This window comes from Atta cephalotes (assembly GCF_000143395.1).
Source record: "Atta cephalotes unplaced genomic scaffold scaffold00038, whole genome shotgun sequence".
Lineage (NCBI taxonomy): Eukaryota > Metazoa > Arthropoda > Insecta > Hymenoptera > Formicidae > Atta > Atta cephalotes.
Window position 1 is genome coordinate 2,091,897 of NW_012130102.1, and position 8,426 is coordinate 2,100,322.

An 8,426-nucleotide genomic window follows, 5' to 3' on the forward strand; every position below is an offset into this window, starting at 1 on the left:
TACCGTACACTACTTACTTCCTTACGGTACGTAGTTAGTTACTACTCTACTAGTAGTACGTATATATATATACGTACTACTACTACTACTATAGTGTGTAGTATATATATATATATATATATATATATATATATATATATATAATGTAATACGCTTTAACGCTGACACGGAATCTCATCGCAAAACGAGAATTGCGCGAGAGGCCCGTATCGTTGGTGCGCAAATTAATAATTCGCGACGCGAATAGTGCCAACGTCGTAACCGCTTCGCATCTGTCGCGTTGTGCTTTGAGAGGCGCTCATGTGAACACGTATATACATATGTATGTATACGCGGTCTGCGCCATAATAGTCGCCGTCGACATCTATATCATTTTACAGCTTTTACTTCTGTCACCAAGTGAATTTGCCGACGCATAGAATACTACATTGTAGCGTAGACAAAGTCTTACCTTTGTAGGAGAAATCGGGGTTGGCTGTCATACAGGATTGATTGTCAAAATGCTTACAATTAAAACAGGATATAGGAAAAAAATCTCTTTTTTTGACTATACATTGCTAATATAATAATATATTAATTTATTGTAAAATGATTTGCACCACAAGCATATGTATATATTGTATATATTATTTATAGCGATTTTTAAGAAAATAAAGTTGATGAATAAATTTTTCTTGTCATCTATTTTGTTGTTGACAAATCTTTAGCATTATTAATCGTGATTATGCCTTGTATTCATAGAAAATGACATGTCTTAGAAGATCGTTGCTACAATTAATTAGTCATTATCCTGATAAAGTTTGTAAATATACAATTTCTTTTATTAAACATAGTTATAATATGTGGAGTAGATTGACCAAAATGAGACGAGGTTAGATAACAATCAATTTTAATCTTCAGAAAACATATTTTTAGAGATATACTTATAAATATATTATATTTCATATATAGATATATGTTTTTAATTTTTCATATAGAAACTACGGTACAAAAACAAATTATGATTAAAATAATTATTTATATTACCATAATTACTATTATTTCTCAAAATATAGAACTAACATTAAAATCAAAATTATATCTTTTATATGTTTTAATAAATATACTACTGTCAATTCTAGAACATAAGGTTGATTATTATATTTTCGAAGCTTTAAAATTAAATAATATTATTTTTATGATATGATGAATTCACGATAATATTTTGTTAATATTTAAAGGATGTAAGTATATTATAACATATATAATATTTCAAAATTCAGATATCCATTTTTTTCTAAAAAGCACTGATCAAAAACTGTGACAACCGGCCTCAGTCTCTCCTATATCTTTCAAATTTTATATTTTTATCAAGATAGATTTATCTTATTGCTTTGAGACAAAATGTATTAAATTTTAATCAATATTTATTTGAATAATAGTATTCTAGCTGAATATTTATAAATGTAAATATATATTTATTTATGGTACAAGAACCATTAATTACCGTTTTAACTCATAATTTTTTATTTAGTAAATATTTACTTACCGTAAGTAAATATTAAATATTAATATTATCCAAACAAGTATTTGTTAAAATTTAGGACGCGCGTTTTTTTCTATGTATCATTATTTACTGTTATTCGAAATAAACATTAATTTTTTATTACGTCATTATAAGTATAATTTATGTTCGTACTCGTAACATTATATGATATAATAAATTTTAAACTTTCAAAGAATTTTTCATTTGACTCCTGTGCAATATAGAAAAGTGATCTTTTCTTAACTTGCAATCTCTTTCACAAAATTACTATTATATTCAATCTCAAATAATGCCCTCTTTCTCTCGCTCTTCTCTCTTGTTAGTTGAAGTACATTATTGGACATGACTATGTCTCTATCTCGAGAGTTTATTATGCCGTGTTGATTTATGTAGCCGGTGTAACGAACCTTCAGTATGACGGCAAAGTATTTAGCTAGCTATGCAAGAGTCGAACTATATAAACACGACCTACCGAAGACACCGGAAAGAAGGTTGGACTCGGCACAATCCCGAGGAATTCTCTGATAACGAGTACTATCACGGTAATCGGATTTGAAATTGTTGCAAACAAAAACGATGACGAGATATTCTTATTTGATATTTGTCGACTTAAATTTTATCCGAGTAAAGCCGAATGATTAAAGATTTGAAGGACTAGGAATTGTATTCGATAAATCCGATCTACCTATTTTAAAGAATTGGATGTTAAAGTGCATAAAGCGGAGCAATGGAAAAGAATTAAAAAGTCGAAAAATTGCATTGACATTTTGTGTTAAAAGATAGATCAAGCTTAATTATATCTTTAAATTGTATTTAAAAAATTATTACTATTGTGTACAATTGAATCTATATTTCAACTTTGCATGAAATCTCGTATATTTTATTACATTACATTTCACATTTATTTCATTCGTTCAAAGTACTTATTTTGTTTAATAGATCTCATCCAATCCGTTCGTATTATAAATAGCAGATAATGTTAATTCCAATATATTTGAAAATCACGCGAGAAAAACAACAGAAACTATTGTATAATAAATAGATTATTGTTCGAACAGATATAATCGAAATATTTTCAACGTAATTGCAAACATTATATGCAATTATAATAAAAAATAATTTTATATAAACATCTAAGAATCTCTATATCCTCAAAAAATTTAATCTTTCAAAGCTGATTTTGAAAAAAAATATCTATATCGAATCATATAAAATCTTGTATAAAATAATGAAAAGACATCATAAATATTTATAATATTTATAATATTTTATAAACTGTATCTTGAATTCGAGAACGATGTAAAATCAATAATTGAAATTATTTCCCTATACACCATTTAAGAATGTACTACATATATTTAAAAAAAAATGAAAAATTATGAAAAAATTATCGATTTTTCTATATTATTTGAAAATAATAAAAAAAGTTTAATAGCGATTTAAAAGCTAAATAAAAAATTATTTCATAAGTAGACATGTTTTAAAAAATAATTAAGATAAAATGAGAAAATTTTTATTTAAATCTCATAAACTTATATTAAAAATATAAATATTAATATCATGGAACTGTTTCATATATATATATATATAATATTAATTTTCATAGTATAAATTTTATTCCAGTCATTTTTTAGAGACTGATATACCTGATACATCGATTCTTCAAATCTGATACTATCTGCAACTCTGCCTCTCGTACGGACTCTCTAAAATCTTTCCGAATGATAAACTGTTGCATCTCGTTGCAATAGAGAAATCTGTATCCTTTATATTTCTGCATCCACGATCCTTAATAATTAACCCGTTCATTGTTACTTGATCCGTGGGGACGATCACCGTAACAAAATCCTCATCGTTAATGTTACGGTATTATCGTAGGACCATCACTTATATAAACCATCCCGGCACGGTTCGCGTAACGATATCAGAGTATAATGGAGCCCTTGCAACGACGACATGTACACAACGTGATAATACTCGTACTTACACGATACACTACACGCACGTGTGTCCACGCCGCACGCGCTCATACATGCACATGTACATGTATATTTATACACACAGGACAAACATGTACAAGTACTCGTTTGTATCGCTTGGGATTCGCATGACGATGGTAATGAGACCTTTGCCGGAGGGCTTTTCGGCGCACAATGCAATTCCGCTTGTTACTGATAACGGCCTCTGCAATTGCTCGTTACCTATGGCCTCGCCCTTTTTGCATCTCCCAATTTTTTTCTATGTGTCCATCTCTGTGATTTTCACAGTAGCACCTGATCCATTTCTTGTTACGTAGAATTGAAGGCCTTTCATAGCACAGTGTTGTCTTCGTTAAGAAAGTATGGCAATCAAACTATATAGAGTGCATAAAGCATTGTAGTAGTAAAAACAGGTAAAAAATCAAAACTGAGAAAAAATAAAAATGTGAAACTTCTTTATTATAATCATCATCTATTTTCTAATAAACGTTACATTTTATTCCCTATGGGAAAATTCTTCTCCGTAGAATATTCTTCTACTCTTTTACTTACTTTAATATTTAATCTTATTACAAAACTTTCCGCGAACAATTCGATTAGTTGCTGTTTTCATCGGAATGTGAATATACGATTTATTGATTCTTCTAAAATTTACGAATATACATCAGTATTCTATCTACTATAGATATCGCTTACAAAAATTGATAAGAAAAAAGAGAAGTTGAGAAATGTTTGCGGCGGATGATCTTTTAATTTCCTTGTTTTCTGGTAAACTTACAGCATGTTCGATCTTGAAATTTGTTTTATCTTTACCCTCATCCGATTATCGATGTAACGAACCAACATGGCAAATTTTCAATAGAACGTTGCAAGTGTAAATGCAATATTATGTGCGTTTTTCAAAACACCTAATCAAAAAGAGAATACATTAAAAATAAAATACTTTACATTGTTGATGATTATTTACACCTTTATAAGAATTATTACAAAACAAATTTCTTTTTATTAAAATATCACAAGTGACAGTTTAAATTTTTAAAAGTATAAATTATATTAATATGAACATATTAGTGGTTGTAATGTCAAAAAAATTCACAAGATTCAGGGAAAAAATATACATCCCATTGTCCATATGTGCATAAAGGATTAATTTTATTTGCATAATGTAGATTGATATAATGAATGTTTGATTTTTAATAAATAATATTATGATAAATATGGTAAAAACTAATTTATCCCCATTATTAAAGAATCCTCCATTTGAGAACTTTTGAGGTTCAACCGAATGTCAGTCCATTCCTAACAGAGAACCCAGAAATTGATCATCTCGCGATGTGTATCACAGTCAGACTCGGACGATCATGCAAGTCGAAATCAGTAGCGGAAGGTGAAAGAGCAGTGAGATGGAGAAGGGGGAAGAGTAGAGGATAGAGGATGCAAGAGTTAAATTAGTTTCCGGGGCAAAAGCTGGCTGCCGGCCGGTTTTCAGGACTAACCCCGTGTATAATTCCAGAACAGCTCCATCAGGCTGGAACCCACGAAGAACCTTCCATCCAGACTATCCAACCGCCTCCGCTAGCACCGAAGCATCCCCTAACACGTGTGCACCCACCACCTTCCCGGACTTCGCGGGTGCTGCAGTTTGCGAAGTTAATTACCGTCGGATAATTGCGCCCTATATGCCGTCCGTCTGATTAATGAGGCGCGGCTGAACGAGGATCAGCAGGAATACCAGAACCTTTGCTCATCTTTTATCCTTTCTCTTTTGTTATCAAAGAATAGTTCGTGATTTTCCCAAGATAATGAGTTATAGTTTACGTTCGATTACAATTATATTGATATATTTCATAATCACTTTCGTGACTATCGCATAAATGTCAAGATTAACAAAGTTAGGAAGTTATTAAAATGAGTTTTTTTTTTACGAGACTAGTGTAATTAATTCAAAAGGAATTAATGTTTTAGAAAACTAGAGATGATTTGAAATAAATATTTTATGCATAAACTGTTCAATTTAAGCTCTTGATTAAATGTGTAGTAAGATATATTATTAATTGATGAATTGCTTTCATAAAAAAAATTAAATGTTTCTCTTAACAGAACTTTAGTAATTCGTTAAGAAATACCGACAAAATAAAATTTCATTTAATTTCAATCTATTACATTTTTTATTATATTCCACCCAAATTTAGAAGTTCTAATTTCCTTACGGATTTGAGATCTACTGAAATGTGATTGCTTGTGGAGTTAAGAGAACTTGCATGAATTAATATCTGCGCAATCATAGTATTGCTTTCGCTTATCTCTAGAGGTTGTTCTGGAAATGATTCCTTCGAGAAATCCTCAGGAGAGTATACAGATACTCAAAGGAAATGCTTTTCGCATAGCTTGCGGTTACCTTGCGCGAGCTTGCAAAGCAACCGTTTTCCTTGGCGAAAATCCTTCATGCCTGAAGAGGAATTCAACAAGATCTTGAAAGGTTGTCTGAAACGGCAGGAAAGCTTGATTACTGACTTTGCGTCGCGATGTCAATTCCGTCTGATATGCTGCACATGCTTAGGAGGACACTCTATACACGGGTAGATGATCAAAGAGAACTGATTGTTAATTAATTAACATTGGGAGTATATCAGATTACGTAATCGGGATCAGACTCAGATCTTGGCGAATTGTATGTTTCGACTTAATACATTATAGATTATACATAATAGAGTTTCTGAATACGTACCGATCGCCTAATTATACTTCATCAATATTTTCTAACCGAATATTATAGGCATAATAAAAGGATCTTGTTTTGTACTAACAATACTTAAAAAATCAGATATAACTAATGTTCATTTTTTATTTTTTTTTTATTTATTTTATTTACAATATATAGCTGATAATATATATGATATTAGTTAATTCTATTTAATAATCTTATATTTTTAATTATTTTCGTTCATAAATTCCATATTTTTAAAGGAGGCACGATTTAGGAGATTCACAAGTACGATTTAAGCAGCCGATTGCTTAATAAATCGCTTAATAATTTTAGCGATATCAGCATATTATAAAAAGACTTGTAACAAATTAATTAATTTAATTATTGGTGATAAATTAAACATAATAATAGCTGCCTGAAACATCAAGCTACAATTTCCAATGTTCATTTACGTACAGATAAATATAAAATGGAAAATATATTAAAGAGAATTTTAAGTATTACGCATTCATTGCCGAAACTCTCTTCTATTATTTAATTATATTATACATCTACATACACATATGCACCTGCATGACATGTAAAAAATTAGAAGACAGATTCCATAAATAAATGTAAATTCAGTATAATACTTACAACTACCTTTAATAAAATTTATTTTAAGAGTTTCAGTAATGTATTATTTTGTGAAATCAATAGTATAAAACTTGTTTATTCATATTGTATAATACGATTTATCGCATTGTTGCCAAAGTGTGCCCATTTAACCAAGTCAAATGTGAAACATCGTGTGCATTTTTATCTCAGCGATTTACGAAGCTGTGCTGACAGCCGCTAGTAGAACACCGGCTTTTGCAATTCATGATCTAGAAAAGCCCCAGCAAGCTTTCGAAACGGCGACGAATACAGGCTCGCCTGTTTGTTTTCAACGCGCGACGAGTGTAACTGAACGTTTTCAACCGCAAAATGATGCTCGCGGTCGCAGGTATCGTGTAAACACGCGCATTCAACGCAGCAAAACCGTCTTTCTCTATTTTTTTACGCCCTTCTCTGACATGCTTTTGTTCTCATTTTGCCACAGGCCACGCTTGCACTATATAGGTGCTCATTTGCACCTAGCATTGCATCATAGCATTTAGTGTCATCTCTTACTATCGTTATTTCAGACATCATACTCAACAATATGATATACTTGAGTATATGCAGATACAAATACAGAAGCAAGCGTTGCAGTAGATTTAAATCAAAGCGAGTAGATGCTATCCAGATGCAAATGCAAGTTCAAATATAGGTCCAGATACTTACGAGGAACTCAGATTTCAATTTTTAATAAAACTTTTATACATATAGATTACGTAAATAGATGAATTAAAAAATATTAATTGTGGCCAATAAACGATTTTAAGGGGTGAAACAATCCCTTTAAAAAGTAATTTTCAACTTTTTTATTATTTATTTAAAAAATAATTCGAGATGTCAAACAATAATTTATATAAAAGTTTTATAATGTGAAATTACTTCTTTATTTATGTTAATATAATACTTTGTAAAAATAACTTTAAAAATATAAATTTGGAAAATAATTACCTTCAAAAAATATTATTGATGTAAATAAACAAAGATTTTGATAACGAAAGCTTTTATAAAATATACTTTTTTACCTTTATATCAAAAGTTTATCTTTATATCTTAACAAAGAAAGTTGAAAACTGTTTTAAATAATATAAGTGGTAATATTTTCTAAATTCATCTGTTTACTTAACCTGTATATACAGAGTATAACTGAAACATTACAACACCCATTAATCATATAGTGCTATTCCTAATAAAAAACTGAGACGAAAAGTCCTCTACCATTTTATAATTTTCGCGATATTCTTTTTTAATTACCCAATGAGCAAATGTCTACAATCAACGTATCAGACAGCTTTAAGATATCTCTTTAAGAGTTCTTTAAGAAAAATCTTTAATATATTTCACAAAGAACACGGAAAAATATCTTAAAATTATCTTATTTATCGATTTTATCCGTTTATTCGGCAATGTTTGGAAATTTATATCTCTTAACTATTACGAAAATTGCAAAATGGTAGACTTTTCGATTTAATTTTTTATTAGGAATAGCATTGTATGATTAGTGAACGTTATTCAGTTACACACACACACACACACACACACACACACACACACACACACACACACACACACACACACT

At 30.0% G+C, this 8,426-nt stretch overlaps 1 protein-coding gene across 1 annotated transcript in view; it reads right to left on the minus strand.

Annotated features, from left to right (window-relative positions):
• The window catches only part of LOC105621953 (beta-1-syntrophin), a 124,708-nt gene that overhangs the window by 111,092 nt on the left and 5,190 nt on the right, over positions 1 to 8,426 (minus strand). The window lies entirely within an intron of this gene.